We start from the raw sequence: 20,680 nt of genomic DNA on the forward strand, positions 1-20,680 counted from the left end.
CGCTTGTATTCTAAAACATAACAAAGGTTTTTCATGCTTAATTAATTGGATGTTGAAATTGCTACTATTATCCCAGGCAAATTCATAAGAACAAAAGTAAACTCAGTTTCTGGATAAAAATTAGTCATGATCTAAGTCTTGTAGTTGAGTATATGAAGGGGATATATCAGGCCCAACTGGTCTCACATGATTAAGAATGCTTGTCTCAGTCTTATAGTGCTACGCATATATTACTACAGAAGTTATAAAAGTATTGCCTCATTGTTTTCCCAGGTAGAATTTTAAACAGTCTTAAGAACGTTTTTGCAGAGCCACAGGTACCAAAAAAATGTAGCGATAATATCAAAATAATCAAAAGATTAGCAGTATTATAAAGATTTTGTTTAGTAGTGATTTTTCTCTCTTCATAAATGTCATGGCATATTGATTCCTCTTGTAGAAGGCCATGCTATTATTAGAAACTGTGAAGTTTAGTCCTTGCTATACACCAAGCAAGCACTCTATAAACAGCTGCATCCCCACCCCTGTAATCTGTGTTTCATTTGACTGGTGATTGTGTCCTCTTAAAAACTCATGACACAAATTTGCGAATTAAATGAAGGTCTTTAGTTGATAGAGTGTCACAAAATAGAGCATGACAGCTAAATAAAACCTTTGTACTTGCTCCTGCATACCACTTAACAAAATGCTTCTGGTAACAGTGTGTGTTAATTTCATCTATTCAGTTTCTCCGAATATGCCATGATTTATCTCAGTTCTGAGAGTGTGAGCATGGAAAATGTATCAGATACTATAGGGTAAGGTCTGCCCTATATGGCAGATGTCAATCACATACCACAGCTTTTGATGTGGACTTCAGACTGACTGGAGCCCACCATGTTGTTAGTCTTGTTCCATAAAACAAAACAATACAAAACTAAATTCTCATATATCCAGGGATATTCGGAGGGATTCAGAAACTTGGAGTCAACTTTTATTCTCACTCAGGAAGTCACAAAATGTCCTAGGAACAATGTTTCAGGAACTGGCTTTGTCCGAGCCAAAATGTAGAGTAAACGAGTCTCCTACATAACCATGTATAAAGGTTTTAGCAGCTCAGTGTTATGGTACTGGAACACTCACAAAGTGTATATTTACTATAACACAGTAGCCCAGGCTTTTACACAAATCTATTAAAATAATATTATTTAAATTTAACTGAGTTAATGATTAAATTCAGAGACATGTCACATTTAAATTCTGCATTAACACATGAATAAGACTTCTGAGGATAGACTTTATTTCAAAATCAACATAATTAAGTTGGTCTAAATTGATCCACATGATGCCTGCTACAGTTGAAATGTCAACAGTTCCTGACAAACAGTGGAAGTGACCCAGCATCAGCGTCACAACTGCGTGGTGTTTGAGCCTGGTTAGCTTCAAGCGGACATAGAATGGTACCTGTGGGAGCAATTTTAAGAGATGATGATGTAATTTTAGATTATCTAGGTACAGATCTGACAAAAAAGGAGAGAAAGAGAAAGGGACACACACACACACACACACACACACACACACACACACACACCCATACAGAAAGAGAGAGAGAGAGATTGAAAGAGTAGAGACAGAAGACAGACACACACAGAGATAGAGAGACAGATATGGAAACAGACAGACAGAGAGATAGAGAGAAAGTCAAAGACAGAAAGAGAGGCAGACACACACACATAGAGACAGACACACAAACACAGAGTACAAGAATACAGAGATAGAGACAGACAGACACACAGAAACAAAGAGGAGAGACAGAAAGACAGAAACAGAGATTTGAAAAGAGAAAGCAACAAAAGACAGACAAAATAAATAGTGACAGACACATGCATAGGAAGTGAGAAATAAACACACATAGACAGAGGGGCATAGATATTGAAACACACATGCACACATGTGCGTGAGCACATGCACTCACACACACATACACACACAGAGAGAGAGACAGAGACAGAAAGAAAGAGAATGAGTCTTGTTAAAACTGAAAATCCTTAATATTAAATTGATGGCTTCAAAATCATCAAGAAATTACTTTTCAGGTAAGATGCTCCAGATTAAGAGTCTTAAAAACAAAACAAAACAAAACAATCCAAATATTGTTTATGGCAATGAAATCTGATTGCCATCATTTTTGTCCTCCCAGGTGATTAAACCCAGAAGAAAACAGTCATTTGATAGCTAGTGAGGCTATTTACTGCAAGTATATTTAATCACCATAAACATTATTTTTACAGCATAGCAAAAGAGACTATGGAGGTATCCCATAAAGCATTTTTAAAAAGAAAAAAGTGATAGTTCCACATATTTTTATGAGACTTTCAAAGCAATCTGTATGCAGCTGTTTTTTTCAAGTACTGCCTGACATTGTAAGCTCTGGTTTAGGAGCCAGATGGCATACAATTCAGTCCCCAAGTGGGAAAATTTTCATAGGCTAAAGAATAGATTCAGGGCTTGTGCTGTGTGACTCAGAAATAATTCCAGTGATCTGTTTGGATAAAAACATCAAGTAAGGAGGACACAGGTTGCAGCTACATACTTTAAATAAGCCAATAGTAAAAAGAATTACATTTTCTCAAAATTGGAATAAGTTCATATTCCTGTCTTCTCCTTTTAAAGAGTTTTACATAAATTACTCTGGAAGAAAACATGTCTACATTTAGCTGTTTGGGGATTTCAGCATATGCTGAAAGGTGTACGTCAGGAGAAAAAAAAAAAGCCCCCGAAAGGAGCTGTGCCAGTCATGTTGGACAACTCTGGTTTTATAAAAAATGCTTTCAGTGGATGTACTAAGGCAAAAGCAAGTTATTCAGCACAGCTAAGTGGGGATGAGATAGGCATTCACTCACATGGATCTGAAGTAGTTCTCTATTGAGGCTGGTTAAAGTGAAGGTACAGCTCCCTAATGCTAGATCAATAAATCCTTTAGCTGGGATATACCTCCCTTGTGTTCCTTTGCCTTCGCTCTCTCTTCTTGACGCTTAACCACCTCTCCCTTTCTATTTCAGTTCAGGAACAGCAGTCTCTCGATTAAACGTGCAACTTTTTCCTTACAGATATATACTCCCTAAACATATTTGAGATGGATTCAAAATATTTCTTTGTCCTGTCATTTAACTCCCTTACAGAACTAAGCACAAATTTATTGGTCCCATTTTTGTCCGCCCCCCCCCAAAAGTGGCTTCACAAAGAGACCTCTGAATAATGTGAAAATCCCTCCTGCTCTACTAAACACATCGCAGTCAATAGCAGTTCATAAAATCAGTTTAGTGCGGTTAGGTTTGAGAGTATTTCCTTAGCTAGTTCATAGGAAAGGTAATGATGAGAAAGAATACAAGGAAAGAATATTTTACACAGAATAGTCATTTTCAAGGACAAAGCTGATTTTATTGTTTTGAAGAAAATCAAGGATACCTTCCATAGGAAGCAGGTACCTTGCATGATGCTTGAAACAGGCACTTATACAGACATGGAAGAGGGAGTTTAGACTCCTCGTTGCATGGCTAGAAGGTGTTTTATGCCTACCAATACAATCATACTGAGGAGCCAATACAAAGTTGAAGCAATAATTGTGGTAAAAAGAATGATATCACATTATTAAATTTAATATAAAATATAGCATTTATGGAGAAAATATTACCAGCAGTGAGATCTTTTTAAAAGGTACATGATTATTCTTTTAGCCTTCGCTTACAGATTCTCTACACTGAGTTTTATGGACATTTTGTCACTGGAAATGTATCTGAGTCACCCACAGATTCACACATGAATCTGTCAGAGTCGGTAGGTGGCATTTCTCAAAACGTAGTAGACATTGGTCCACTGTTGTTCTTCTTTGATACATGTTACTGGGGTTTTTCTTTCTATCCTACAGTTTCAATTTCACTAAAATATAGAAGACATTCAAATATTTCTTTAAGTCCCACTTTCCTAAGTTCTAGTTTTTCATTTAAACAGAATCATTCCAAAGGGATTCATCTATTACGTCATGAGAATGGTCATCACTTTTTTTCTCTTTTCACAGGAAATTTTAGAAAGTATATTTAGGACTTTAATGGTATCCCCTTTTCTTTGATATACTTATCAATAAAACACAATGCAAGAGGAAGATCAGGACCTAGGGGAGAATAAGCAGTTAAATATAACATTCCTCATTTTATCAACAGAATCTTGAGGAAGTTCAAGGAGTTTATAGAACTGTATTAATAATATTCTTTCAATGTAATTGGAACATGATGGTATATTTAGAGCATTGAAGAAATGTAATGAAGTATTAACATCCATAGATTTATGAAGAACATGTAATGATTCATTTTAATAAATATAACCTATTCCCTTGGCATAGATAATAGTGCATTTTCTCTTAAGAGGAGCTGAGCTCCTAGGAAGTAACTGATGGTGGCCACAGAACTTTAATCTCTAAATTACCACATGGAGAGTTAAATTCAAGAAAGAACATTTGATGTGATTTCCAAGTACTTGTCTGAAAGAAGTATTTTCCAAGAACACTTTGTTTTTGATAGAAACATCACTCTGCTCTATACCTAATTTCCAAAACCTAAACATAGCTGCTGTTGTGTGGCAAAACAATATAAAGCAATTTGTAGGCTTTTAATTATGTCCAAATGAATATAATCAAAGCAGTTTAGTAGTGAATATAAAGTTATATTAAAATGGTGTGTGTGGATTTAATTATATCATATGTGTTTAATTTACCTTCTAATTTTGAATAATAATAATGGCAATAATAATAATAAACACATATAAATCTATCCTTAGGAACTTAAGACCTTGATCTTACAGAATTTTAAAATATCTTAACATCTACTTTTTGAAGGGAAGGAGACCACAGAAAGGTATACTGGAAATGTTGAAAGTTCAAATAGGCTTATTCTTATAAATAGATTGACTTTTCCTGTTTTCTATGCCTTGAAAAATTTTATAACACTCTTTCAGAAAGATTCTGACCTCAATTTGTGACTTAAAGTGTGGCATGCTTATATCTACACCAGTATGTAGCATGTAAGTCTAGTCTAGTGTGTTTGCTATGTTTTTGTTCCTTCTTGGAGTTTGTCTTGTGGTAATTGGAGCGGCGTTCTATTTGATAGCACTGGCCTGCAAAGAGAGGGTTTAACCACACTGCCCTGCCTTCCCCCCTGTATAAGAAAAAAGCAGTCAGGAGAACAGGATGTCCAGTTACGAAACCTCCTCTGAGTGTTTGGTTTGTTTTCAACAGAAGTGCTCTTACGAGCTGAGTATATTCGAAGTATTTTTGAAAGTAACCTGAAATGACTTCAACAACTTACATCAGCTGTACTTCTCAACTTGGGTAGCTGGGTTTGTATACTTCCTGCTTGGTCACTGGAGTCCTACTTACATCGGACTTTTCTGAAATGCTCTGTCCACATGATCAGAATGTTTGCCTGATATCTGTTTTCTGTAAAGAGAATTTTCTCGTGACAATGTGTAGGTATTTAGAAAGCTAAATGGCATGTTCCTTAGACTATTTAGACAGAGGAAGTATAAAATGTTTCACTTTCTTAAACAAATAAACAAACAAATGAAGCACTAAGAAAGAAATAAGCATTTCAGAAGCAAGGCTCTAAAATCTAAGCTGAGCTTGATTTGCAGGACACTGAGCAGGAGCTCCAAGCTGGAAAAATCACAGCCCAATGGCCTGTGATAGTATGGACTTACTTTGACAAGCTAGGGCTGCGGTAATGAACAAGCAAACTCTCTGTGGAAGAATTAAAAATGGAGTCCACGATGAACCCCAGAAAGGGCCATTCTAAGGCATGAAAAGCAGTGTAAAACCTACTGTCAGCTACGTCCATTAAGAAACAAACAAACAAACAAACAAAAAAGAAACATGAAAAAGACAAAAGAACATTTAAAGGGGCTCATAGGGAGGCTAGACAACTTGCTGTTTCTCGTGCTGCAAAACCAAAACAAAACCATAGAGGTTAGGTGATTTTTGAAAGTTTCGAGTAGTTATTACACAGGCTTTTTATTTTTAAAAGTTATCTCAGTCAGGTGTTTTCAGAAGTCCTCTGCTACTGTATCAATTATCTTCTAACATACAAGAGAACTTGGATTTACACACAATGAGCTCAATTGGACTTTTGTGGACTTTTAATTTTGCTTTGTTTTAGTTTTGTTTTTGGATTATTGTTCTTTTGTCTATTTTTGCTTGCATTTTTTTCTAGTGTGTGTGTGTGTTTGTTTGTTTGTTTGTCTGTCTGTCTGTATATGGGGAATTTGTTTATGTCTACCTCTCTTTGAAATAGTATTTTAACCAATTCAGACTGTTGTGATTGACTCTCCATTAGTCCAGCGGTTTTGCATTAACTTCCTATTTTGAGAGGAGAACATTTTCACATGAGCTTTTGTCCCTACTTCCCTCACTCTCACTTGAGGGTTTTCTAAGAATCATACACTCATGGAAAGACACACGCTATGACAATTCTGCTTAATTTCTGGGAAATAAAGACTGCTCAGAGGTTAACATCCCTGCTGTGTTTCTTCTTACTAGTATTGACCCTTCTCAAAATGGTGTGTACGTCAGACTCTATCAAAAACTGATAAAATTCAGTTTGAGAGACTACTCTCACACACTTGAGGAAGCTAGAAATCTGAGCTTAAGATATCAGGGAATTCATTTCCCTTTTCATCTGTGAGGGAGTATGTGTTTCACATCTCTTCCTTCATTCTAGTATCCTGACATGTTCTTGACTTTCTGTGTCTAAACACTGTCCCCAATGTGTGTGCCTGTCTTCGTATCCAGTTTTTCTTTGGATAAAGAAGTAGTTGTTTTTGGTAATGGTTACCCCGAATGATCCCAGCTTAGTTTCATCATCGGCAGAGAACCAGTTTCTAATAAATCCACTTTCTTACTGACCTGATGTTAGAATTTTAACATGTTTTCATAAAATAAAATTCAGACCCTAACCACGTCCAGAGCATATTTACTGAAAACCTTACTTTATCTTAAATGAACTGATGCTGGGAAGAACATACCATTTGGTTGTTTCCTATAGTATTTAAATTTGTTCTGCCTACACCTAACTTCCTTCATTCCAATAGCGTACCTTAACCCGTTTTTATCACTTTATAATGAAACTTTATAAACAACTTTCAAATGCTTATAATCCCCAGGCCTGTACCTGGCATTGTCTTTCAACTCACCACATTTTCCTATGACCTCCCACCTGTGAAACAGATCTTCATCTGATTAATGCTGCTATCCAAATTTTTTTTTAATCCCTGTAAGGATTTGTTTTTGCTTCTTTTTGCATGTGTTCTGGCCACAATTTATAACATTTCAGGATGAATGGATGGGAGACATGATCTTCCAGTAGTCCAGAGCATTCCTGTTTTTTTCTGGGTTATGTGAAGAATGCAAGGCTGTGACCACGCTGTAGCTGAGTGGGACCTCGACATTGTAGGCAGTTAACCAGCATATCTGTTTATGCCTTACTGTAAAATTGGTGCATGTTCCAAGGTCAGCGTTCTGTAATTCAACTCTCCCTTGGGGAAGGCATCCCTCATAAACACTTGTTATCACTTTAGGGGGGTTGGAAGAACAGACAATCAATCATCACGGTGACCTCTAGCTACCATTTCTTGGTGTGAATAAAAAGTCTTCTGTGTCTTAACTATGAGTCATACATCTTCTGCCAACTTTCATAAAACAGTAACAGACTAGCTCACTTCTTTACACATAGAGAAACTTCCAGGCCCTTCAGAGTGCCTGATGATAATTTGACATTAGTTGACATTCTCAAAGGAGCAACTCTAGGCCAGGCTTTTTGGACTTACTTTACATGTCATTCCTTGTCGACTGTGTCATTTACTTTTGGAGTTTCTTCAATTTAGAAAAGAATCACCCCTCACTATGAAATTTCAATACCTATAAACGTTCTAGTTAATACGATGATGTCCAAATATCCTAGTAGCTTGCTGTGGTATATTGTTGTATCCAAGTAGTCACTTGATGTAGCAATTGGATATTTTGTTGTCTGTAATCTGTTGTTTATTACTAGATCCAGGTTCCATTTTCAGCCTGGTTGTCTTTTAACTTCCTACAGTAAACAGAATAATAGTTAGCCTGTTTTACTAGACTATCCCCTTCTGCAATCTTATCATTTACTATAAATCTAAGACTAACTACTTTCATCATTCCAACATCGATGCACTTTGTTTGTCTCTACTGATATTTCTCAATATTCTTAGTTACCTATTATCTTTTATTGTATCTCCTAACCCATACCTATGATTTCATTCTACTTTCCCTCCAATCTACCCAACAACTGAGTTAGAATGAAAGAACACATTAAAATTCACATTATTTAATGAATTTATACAAGGGATAAACTCAAGCAATTTTGTACAACATGTTAGCTATAGTGTTTACAAGGTTCTATAAACTCAAACATAGTTAAGAATAGATTTTATATGTTCTCACCTGCAATAATACATACAAAGTAATATAGGTATTAGGACGATTTACTTCAAAACAAAGTGCTATGTTTCTTAAATATATTATTTTTGCTTGTTAATTAAGGAAAAAAGAGAAAACCTTTTTATGTTTGAGTCATTTCAACCCCTCGCCCACACACCTAAACATGCTTCAAAGTTTGTCTCATTTAGGTTAAACGTCACCAGTTTACTGTGGCCATTCCTTTTCCTTGAGTCACAGCCAGCACAGACAGAGCCTTGAGTGCCTTCCCGCTCCCATTTTGACATGCCTTAACATGTTTATCCAACTGCTGCTTTAATTTTTTTCAGAGTATTTATGAGGATGGTCATTTTAGTGCCTATAATATTTAACTCATGTCTGTTTGCCTCTCCAGATATGGCTCACATTTGAATTAGTTCAGATTGTATGATTAGCAATTCGAAGTGTTTACTCCAGATGGGAATACAAAATCTAACAGTGAACAAGAACTTTAACACCTTGGAGATACCAAAATTAGTTTTTCCTTATTTGTGCTTATACCTTAGCTCCTAACTCATTCATACAAAAGGGATATTTTAAAATTATAAATGATTTGTGTCAGTCATTTGTTAAAATTCCCTTAAATCACTATTTCTTTTTTATCCTAACAAGTTCCAACCCAAGGTGACTTTCCTCTTGTGAACATGTGACCCCCTTTGTACAAATCTATCATCTTTCACAAATCTATCCATTCCTGCCATTTTTTCAGCAATGTGTCAACTGCTTGCTTCATTTTTTTTATTGTTGGTTTATTTTGATTCTTATTTCTCAGGTCAAATGCACTCAAATTTCTGCCTCCATCAATTCTTAAACAATGATTCTCATAGCCAAATCATTTTCACCTAATTTTTACTCAACTTGGTCATGCTGCCCCCCCCACAAATGTTTACAGCTTATGATCTGTCACACCTTAATCAAATTAATTAATTAATCAAATGCTTGCCTTATCTCCAGCAGTTAGGAGCACCAATTATATTACAGCATCTCAATAAATAATTATGGATACATTTTTACATTTAGGGGTCAGGTAATTCTAGCAATTTGTCTGATTTAGGAAATTGCAATTGTTTCTTATATGAGAGCAGTGAGAACTCTTACGATTTCTATTATAACCTAAAATGAGTTTTATCATTTAGAGTTTATCCGAATGAGTAAGGAAAAAGTAAGTTTATGACTTTTTGATTCTTCACTAATTTATCCCTATGGGAATTTGCCTGTCCTCTTTTTGGCAAAAGAACATGGAGCCAAGAATTTCACTAATATAGTGGAATCTTTTTATATCAAATTCAGAATTATTTCAAACCAAAAGACATCAAAAGTTTCTTCAAATATAATCTGATCTTGAAGAGTGTCTTCTTCCCAGTATTTGGACTTGAAAGCAACAAACTACACAACTCATACTTCAAACTGACATGCAAAGGAAAACTTGAATGTTTCAGCTTCTTTAAATTTAATTCATAGACTAATGATTTCCTTTATAATTTTAAATTTCTGAATTCTCTAAAGAGTACTTCTGGGTTGAGAACCTATGTTTCGGATCACATAACTAAATGTAAAAGTCACAAAAATTTGGGGTACAGCAAAATCATTCTGATTACAAACTTAAAAAATTAATTCAAAATCAATGCATGAAGAATTAACAGTGGCTCTTTCTGAAAACACAGGATGTATACTTTATCTTTTATATATTATCATTCCACATTACAGCCAAAACATGGGTCCAAAACATGTCAGATTTTAAACTATATTGTATTATGAATTGCTTTCTCCTAGTCATACAATATTTTTTTTTATATTGTAGCAACAAATAACAGAAAGAAAAAAAAAACTTATTTTCCTCTGGACATTATTTTCAACAAGTATCAAATCAGTATGTATTTCTTTATATTGTGTTACCTGTGCCCAAAAAAACATTTCCCTTGACATTGTCATCATCCCTCTCTCTTACAATCTTCTCACTCCCTCTCTGAGAAGATACCTGAGCCTTGGCTTGGAGGAGTCTGCTTCCCATTTAGAGTTGAGCACTCTATAGTACCTTCATCTCTGCATGGTGATTAGTTGAGAGTTTCTGTGTTAATTTTTGACTTCTGCAAGAAGTATATTTTATGACAAGGGTTAGGCATTATACCTATCTATTGGGATGGCAGTCACTGACTAGGAATCCATTGATTTAATGCTACTAAAATTGAGCAGAATAGTACAAAGTTCTCCTCTAGGGTGCCTTTAACAGTGTCAGGCAAGGGGTCAGTCTCTTGGAATTAAATCTAATGTAAAGTGCTTGGTTACACCTGTAGCATTCATGCCACTATATTCATCATGACCATATTTTATAAGGCCAGTCATTGTTGTGGCCCACAGGGTTCACAGCTAGGTAACATTGATGATTACTTTTTTATTCAGATATTATCCTTAGCACCTACCAGATTTATGAATGCTAGTTTGCGAGGGTGAACTCACAGAAAGGGAGACTCAAATCCCTGGTATTTCGATTACACTTCAGAGCATGATCCCTGACCGAGATAAGTCGGCTGACAAAAATTAGAATTGACAAGTTACAACCCTTTAACCTATTAATTCTAACTTGAAAGAAAGAAAAGAAGAAAGGAAGGGAGATGAAAAAAAGGAAGAATGAGGTTATAATAGAATCACATCATTTCTGACTTCCCTTCCCTTCCTTGAGATTCTCTCATGTACCTCTCTATACCCACACACGTACCCCCTTATGCCTCTCATGCATCCTCTAAACCCTCTCATGTACCCCTCTGTACCCCGTTATGTACCCCCTCTATACCATCTTATGTACTCCTGCTGTACCCTGTCATGTATCCCTTTTTACCCTGTTATGTACCCACCCTTCTGTCTTGCAAACTCATGGCTCCTTTTTCTTTATTATTTTGCAGTTTTAATTTTTTTCTGTAATGCTTATCTTAATGATTAGGGACTCACTTATTTCCCAGTGTTCCTCATTCATTTAATAGTAACTTTCTTTCCTTTTCCCTGTCTCCCACTATCTTGTGTTCCTTTTATTTCATCATCTTGCCTTACTTGTTTTGTTTGTAAATGTATTTAAAGAACAGTAGAATAACGCAATTGCCCTAATGCTAGTAAACCGATGTCTTCCTGACAAGGACCCTTGATAGTGTGTTAGCTAGCACAGCAAATGTAGAGCAGAACAGCAGCTACTTATTGATGTGAAAACCCAAAACACAGACCAAGCATTTATTCATAGATTGCAGTTCTGGATAAAGAGAGAATATTAACGAAGAGGAAATATGCAAACAAGATCACTTTATTTACTCAGGTTTCTGAAACGTAATCCTAAGTAATATTATCAATAGAAACCCGGGGTCAGACATGGGGTAAAAAGCTGTAAAATCTAAGAACCAAAAGCAGCTACCAGTTGCTTCTTTCCTCTCTGGTTCCTCAGCCTGAAAGGGCGCCTGAGATCCGCTCTGTATCCCACCTTATCACTTCCTGTCTCCACCTCTGTACAGATCTCCAGACTTTAGTGGTTAAGTAACCCAGCCAGCTTTTTTCTCTTTCTTTGGGAGAAATTTTGAACCCTTCAGTCAAAGGATTAAATCTTTAGTGGCAATCAGGATTCATTTTTTTATTATGTCAGATAACAATATTGTAAATAACAACTTTTTCCAGATGACTTATTGCATCAGTCTAACTTTAACACTTACTCCTCTCTAGAGAAGCAGATCACTACTCCTGATTTATAAGAAATACCAATCAGTGTGAAAAAATAGAATTCTGAAATCTTAGTGGAAAATTGTAACAAGTTTGTATTCTTGACCTGTAATTTAATATTTAATGTTATATAAGTCACATGCTTAAGTCACATAAAGCAGAACTTATTTCAAACAATCTAGAAAGTTTCCTAATAAATATATTAGTGAATTTATTTCCAGTTATTAATACTTTTAAACTGGGCAGTGTATGTTATCTTTACAAATTAGAGGAAGCAACTGTATTATGAATACACCAGGGTAATGATTGCCTTCTCCAACTGGCATTTTAGGCAGACATAAACTCTTGTTTTTGGGGGAAGGGAATTCTCAGTTTCATTCTTAGATTTCTGTACATATTGCAATCTGGATCACTGGTAGTCATTTGTCTAACTTTAAGAAATGCACAAATTACAATATGCACATTCTTTTTCCCACTGAAAGCAAAGTATTATGTTTCTTAGGTTTGAAAGGAAGATAGGACATTTTCCAGAGTAAACAACACACATATGCATTGTACATCAGAAAGGGTCCTGGATCCATGATGTCCTCTCCGTGGAGGCCATTCACTGTTCTTTTTGGGTATCAGCTGGTCCTCTTTGATGCAGGTCTCTCACTACAATGCAGGAATTGGGAACTGGTGTAAGAACCAGCTGATACTTTGCCTACCATAGTGTTGTAAATAATAAAGTCCTTTGTTACTGACATTTCCTGATTGGGACAGCATTTATAAAGTATGACAGGGACTAGTGAGTAGTCAGCAGGTTAAAGATGTTTGCAACAAAGATGGAGAACCTGTGATTTTTCTTCAATATCATATGGTGGAAGGAGAGATAGTTGTCCTCTGACCTCCACACTCATACCATGCCATCTGTACATATACTGACACGCAGAAAAAAATGTATTAATCAGTCAGTAAGTAATACAAAGCTAAAAAGAAATTATAGTTTTTAGGTCTAAGAGAATAACTTTTAGCCTGTACCTCATGTAAAATCTCAGGCACTTCATGGCTTTTTGATAAAGGATACATCATGACCAGCAGTTAATATCATGGTCAGTGTATTCTCCAAAATGAGACTTTGGAAATTTTCCACTCTTAAGAAAGCAGAGGATTTCTAAGTGTCTCAAGGAACTACTCAAGGCAATGTGATTAAGATTGTGAAATCAGCCTGTAAAAGCTGAACCAGGAGCTTAAATGAGCAGGCAGAGTTCTTTGAGGTAGCTTTAATTTTAAGTATTAGTCCATGGAGGCATTGGTTTTTATGTCTAAATATGTATTTATGATTACAACTTGCTTAAGGAAAATAAAATTACTAATATTTAATCTCATTCTATTACAAATGGTTTTCTTTTGGAAAACAGCTCAAAACTATCCTGAGGATTGTTATAGCACAGATATGCAATTAATGTCCAGCGGTTGTTTGTCTCAGTGGGTTGGCAGTGAGGTCCAAGAATCTTCATTCATTTCATTTCTGATTGTTATTGCTGCTTTTCATCTGAAAACAAACTTAGGGAAGGGTATGGAATTATGCTCAAAGACATTACAGTTTATCTAATTGTCTCATTGTCTAGAACCATTCCCAAGTAGATGAGAGCCCAGCTCTACCATCAGTTACTTGTATAACATTGATACATTTATCTAGTTTCTCCAAGCTCCAGGCTCCTCATCTATCGTAAAGAATCAATGACAGCAATAATAATAACACAAGACTTACTGAGAATTTTGACCAGTAAATAAACTAACTCATAAAATGTTTTACCCAATGTTTTGGACTGACAGGTCTATGGACTATTACTCATATGCCTATATCAATGTGGATGGAATCTTGTGCATACCCTGCTTGGTGTAGATATTATCAGTAAAGCTTTGACACTACCTCATGTTGCTATGTGGGCACAGTCGTATTCACTTGCATGATTTTCTAAAGACAGTGATGACTTGATGTAAGAGGCCTTGAAATGTGCATATACCATTGCAAATCAAAGCGAGATGCATATATAGGCAAGCAGAGGTACTACTCTAGAAATGGATAAAAGTGCAATCGCAGATACTCCTCCAGAATAACTAAATCAGTATCTGCATTTTAACAGAATTCCTAGGCAGCTCTTGTTCTTTGCAAAAGAATGAAAGGTACTGACTTAATAACATTTTGATGATATGAATGAATTTTATTTTATTGTTTATGGATATGGCTTTTGTCTATTAAAACCAATTTATAGCTTGTAATGCTACACATAGGAGAAAATAAAGGGAAATTGCAAAGAATGGATGTTAGGTCCTTTTTAATAAAAATGTATTACCTCAAATGTCACTCATTATCCTTAATCTATTGCAGAGCTCAATATGAAATAACAAGTCTTTAATCGTATGCTTTAGGTTACATTCGCAAGGGCAGAGTTAACTGTTGATTCATGATGCCCACTTCTCAATAGGAGAATTTACCATTCTCCATAAAATCTGATGAGGCTAGACACCCCACCAGAGCTCATCCTGGTGAAAACCAGGTGTCAATGGTCAAAGAGCACATTTCATTATGGAGTTATTTGGTGCCTGTGATCTGTGCCTTCAGGGAGGCCACAGCTCAAATAATATGAAACAGATGTGAGGAACCAGTCATCAGGGAGGCTGTGGTGGTAAGTGGACTTCACAACACCGAGAAGGAAAGGAACCAAGCAGAAATCAGAAATTAAGAATATTTTGTGATGATAAAAGTGATCTGTGAAACAAACTTAGTTTTTCAGGAAATGATGGTTTCCTCCTCTTCATTCTCTGTATTTTCTCCTCCTTTTTTCCTTCTGTTTTCTCCCTTTTTTGAATGTAGATTGTCAGAGGATCAGAACTCTGCATATAGTTAAATTTTTGATTTGCCTTCATTTACCTACCAAATTAGGTGTTTCAGGAAGCCCCCATTCTCTGTTTAGTTATATAATTTTTTTTGTAGATGAGGCTCATATACAGTCTGAGCCTTATTCAAATCTTTTTAATTTTTATTCTCAATTCTGTAGTTTGGTATAATCCATTCGCAATAACAGGATGAAAACCAAAGTTTATCCTTGATTCCAGTCCAGGAATGTTACCTATTATACTCACTGAAAGATTATACCCATGATACCAATAATATCCTCTTATTATACCTTTCTATGTTTTAATTGGATTAATATAGCTATAGAAAATCTTCTTACAATTTGAGTAATATTCCTCCTTATTTAGAATGTGTTATAGTCATATATAACATTTTAATGCTAAAAACATTGAATAACTCAGATGTTTTTCTTTGTCATTCGTTTAATATATTTTGATACTGATTTCACTGTTGTTTTTTCTGTTAAATTTTCTATAAATTCTATGTTTATAAGAAGTCATTTGCATGTTGTGTTTTGTTTTATGTTTTTAATGGTAAGGGCTATCACACACAATGTTATATAACAATTGGAAAACTTTGGATTCATTGTTTTTTTAAACCAAACAAATTTCAGAAAAATGGTGTTTATGGTACATGGATTCCTCTTATTACATCTTACTTAATACATTTCATGATCATGTCTAATTCATTAGATAACTTTGAGAAATATATGGAAGAGAATAAATATCTTTTCTTCTGTGTGTGATCAATTAATAATTGCAGACACAGCCTATATAGTCTATAATATATCCTCTTTGGTTGTATAATTTTACCATATTTTTTGTTTCTATGCGATCAATCCTTTCCTGTCCATAGATTAAAGGTGTTTAATGTGTCTCTGTCCAGTCAACTTGATATGACTCCTAAACTCTAAGGTTGGTATTTAATTAGAATTTGCAAATTCTATACTACTATTGGACTATATGCAGGACAAATAGTGGAATAGTCCAGTCATCCTGAGTAAGGCAGTTCTCCATACACTCGTCCTTTCTATTAAACTGATTGTGTTTATGTGTGAATATAGGTGTGGCTGGATGACAAATGAGTGTTTCACCTGGCTGGTTTGCCTGTCAGAGTTCATTAATTCTGAACACAAGATCTGCACTGTTCTTGAATTGTGGACAGTGATATTACATAAGGCCTGGGACAAGAAGAAAAAGACTGATAGACAGGTTGGACAGGATATAGGGAAGCTTCTATACTGAACTTTTCAACATGAAAAAGAAATATGAACATATCTTAAAAGTTCATTTTTTCTTACATTAATGCATTTTTAAAACATAGCTAAATTATATTCAGCCTTTTTATTTTCCTCTTAGAATAGGGCTATGTATATAGTTTATATATATTTATATGTATGTATATTTTGCTATATCGCTGCATAATTTGTTTCAAATAAATCTATGACAATGTCCTATAGGATTTTGCAAGTAACATTTTCATTTATATTTATTGTACATTATGCTTTATTTTAATTTTGACTTTAATTACTTTTTATTTCCCTCAGGTTATTTATAAATATTAATACATTTCCAAGAGCAAATGCTATTTTTTGCCAGCAAATATTACTTTATAACTTCCGTTACTGAATTGTGACAAATCACATCGTCTGTATGAAATTTATTAGCATATTTGTTATTAGCATATTTAAAATTTTATATGTGCATGAACACATTGTTAATTGAACTAAAAACTGCCTTCATTACTAGTCATTTCTTACCTTCATGGTCTGATTGAACTCTGGATTTTATCTGTTACATTTTTGCCTATGTGCATCAGGTCTTTGATTTATGTTACCAGTTTTGTCTATTGGTATGTGAGGCATCCTATCTGTTTTATAATAGGTCATGACTATTGATTCTTGCAGTGTGCTTTTACTTACTACCACACTTAGAAGAATCTGTCTTACTCCCCTTCATCCCCTCAGCCAGTGGGCTCTGTTTATGCTGACTGGCATGGAGCTAGTAAATATTTTGTAACTCATCTTTAATCATAATTTCCTGTGCTACAGTCTTTCCCTATAAGTAGGGCACAGTAGAATTTTAATAGGTAAAGGAAAACATACTGACCTGGAAGCATCTTAACAGGAAAATTTGCATAATATTTTGTTACTATGAATGTCACTTGAATTATTTCACTATATTTTGTAGTTTTCCAGTTTGCAATGTTTAGGCTTTCTCTTGCTAATTTTTTCTCCTTTGATTAAATAGGTTTTCTTTGCTCTGTTTCAATCTTGAGTTTTAAATGTTCCCTTGATTGTTCACAAAATATTAATATTTATTTTCATTGAATCATATTTTACATACAATATATTTCGATCACTTTCTTCCCCTTGCCTAACTCCACCCATATGCTACACTCCGCCTTCCCCAAACAACTTTATGTTCTGTCTCTCCAACAAAACAGAAACAGAAAAAAATGTCAAAACAAATGAACAAAACCAAATAATATAAAAAATAACAAAACAAAAAAGAAAGCTCATAGACAAACCATGGAGTTTATTTTTTCCTTGTATTGAAAATAGAATTTTTTTCTCACATTGCATATCCTGTTTATAGTTTCCCCTTTCTTTTTTTTTTATTGAGAAAATGAGAAAAAAAACAAGTTTCCACCTCCTCCCAGCCTCCCATTTCCCTCCCCTCCTCCCACCCTTCTCCCCCTCCTCCCACCCTTCTCCCCCTCCCCCATTCCTTTCCCCCTCCCTCTCCAGTCCAAAGAGCAGTCAGGGTTCCCTGCCCTGTGGTAAGTCCTAGGTCCTCCCCCCTCCATCCATATCTAGGAAGGTGAACATCCAAACTGGGTAGGCTCCCACAAAGCCAGCACATTACGTAGGATCAAAACCCCTTGCCATTGTCCTTGGCATCTCATCAGCTCTCATTGTTCGCCATGTTCAGAGAGTCCAGTTTTATCCCATGCTTTTTCAGTCACAGTCCAGCTGGCCTTGGTGAGCTCCCAATAGATCAGCTCCGCTGTCTCAGTGGGTGGGTGCACCCCTCGTGGTCCCGACTTCTTTGCTCTTGTTCTCCTTCCTTCTGCTCCTCATTGGGACCTTGGGAGCTCAGTCCAGTGCTCCAGTGTGGGTCTCTGTCTCTATCTCCATCCATCACCAGATGAAAGTTCTATGATGATATGCAAGACATTCGTCAGTATTGCTATAGGATAGGGTCATTTCAGGTTCCCTATCCCCAGCTGCCCAAGGAATTAACTGGGGACCTCGGCTTGGGCACCTGGGAGCCATTCTAGGTTCAAATCTCTTGCCAACCCTAAGGTGGCTCCCTTAACTAAGAATTGTGCTTCCGTGCTCCCCTATCCAACCTTCTTTTATCCCAATCCTCCTTTTTCTCCAAGTTCCCCCCTTCTTCCCCTTCTCCCTTTTCTCTCCCCATCTCCCCTTACCCCATCCCACCCCACCCCCAAGATCTCAATTTTCTCCCCGGCAACTTTGTCTACTTCCCATAGCCAAGAGGATAACTATATGTTTTTCCTTTGGTTCACCTTCTTACTTAGCTTCTTTAGGATCACCTACCCTAAAGAGTGGTGTGTTTTATTTTAGTTTATTTTGTGTTAGCCTTCTATTGCTGAACCTACCCTTAAGAGTGGTTCTGTGTTGGCCATTTATTGCTGCGCTTACCCTGAAGAGTGGTTTGTTTCCTCCCTGAAAGTATCTTGGGAAGAACTACATCTCCATTTGCAAATGGTTATTAATTGATGATAGCTTCTGGGTTAGGGATGGGGGAACCTGTCGACTCTCTTCTCAGCTCTAAGACCCTAGACCCTGTTTATGCTGCCACACTCTCTGTGAGTTCTTTTGTGCATCGATCTGGCTTATTTAGGGAGCCGTGTTTCCATGGTGCCCGTATCTCTCTGACTCTTACATTCTTTCTACCTCCACTTCCAGAGAGTTCCCTGAGCCCTGAGAGGAAGGATTTGATGGGGACAGCACATTTAGGACTGAGTGTTCCAAGGTCTTCCTCTCTCTGCACATTGCCTGGCTGTGACTCTCTGTACTTGTTCCCATCTACTTCAGGAGGAAGCTTCTCTGATGATGGCTGAGCAAGAAACTGATCAAGGAGTATAGCAGAATGTCATTACAGTTCATATTATGGCTACGTTCCTATAGCAGTTGGTACTATTTGGTGTTAGGTACACGGCATATCTAGTCTCAGGTTCTTGATTATCCGAGCAGTGTTTCATATGTGTTCCACCTAATGGAGTGGCATTATCGCCAATCATATCTTGAATGATTACTCCCGCAAACTTTATGCCACTAATCTGTCAGTGTATCTTTCAGGCAGGTCACCAGTGTAGATCAAAGAGTTTGTAGCTGGGTTGGTGTTTACCTTTCTTCTTGGATGGTATGCAGATTACCTCTCAGACTCATTCACATTGGCCCTTAAATGTGATACTCCACTATTACCCTCACAGTTTGCCTGCACACTGTTTCTATGAATCTCTAGCTAAATTTTGAGGAGGGAAATGAGTGAATATGGAACACTCCTCTCATCTTAGACAGTTCTTCTCTATAGCTATAAAAAAAATTGGATAGATGTTTGTGTGAGTGATCTCATGGTTATCATACAATGGTATGCATTTTTAACTGGTTTCCAACTTCTCACAAACAAGTGATTTTCACAGATATTCACATCTTCATCCTGATTCACGCTTTTCTTCAAAATTACACAGTACATAAATAACTCTAATAGCGTGCCATTTGTACTAGATGTGAAGGTATTAGTTACAATTTTATTTTGTAACAAATGTATTTTAGTCAAAATGTTGTCTACGTATCTGAGGCACAGTATTGTGACCTGTGTCTACACATGTTGTGACATCATGACATTTTCTATAAAGTAATTCCACACTCTGAATTAGTGAGAACTGTATCACATTCCATAGCAAAGTAGTTTCCTGTAAGCTTCTAGTCACAAAATTTCCACCACTCAATAAGCAATGCTGTTCACAACATGTATGTTTGAAAACACGGCAAACATAGCAGCACTGTAACTCTTATGAGGGAAGCTTCTCAGACACAGGCATTTTCTCCCTCAGGTACGTGGCAGTCTTGCCGCTAGGAACACTAGGCTGCATACTAGGTTTAGAATCTGTTTTCAACAAAGAATTGCTAGAAAAATAAAACAAAGAATGCATAAAGTTTGCCTATAAACAGTTCTTAAATGGATAGTAGTTCACAATATGAGAGTTGAAACCAAATGGCTAAATCACAACCTTATTCAATCTTAGCTAATGATGTGACCATTGTCAGTTAAATTTTATACAACGTTGTAGAAGTGTATTTTTATAAACAAATGTGATAGTACTTAAAAGATTAATTTGAGGGTTGCAAACAAATTTTATCAACTAACAAAATTTAAAGATTCAGAATCTGCAAATAATGAAAATCAAGTACCACACATATGTGCATTTACATACACAGGATCACCACACATGCAGACACATTCACAAATGAATAGAACTAGCTCATGTTTTAATTACATTGTAGTATTCCAAAACAG

This window comes from Microtus pennsylvanicus, chromosome 1 (assembly GCF_037038515.1).
Source record: "Microtus pennsylvanicus isolate mMicPen1 chromosome 1, mMicPen1.hap1, whole genome shotgun sequence".
NCBI classification, from domain to species: Eukaryota; Metazoa; Chordata; class Mammalia; order Rodentia; family Cricetidae; genus Microtus; species Microtus pennsylvanicus.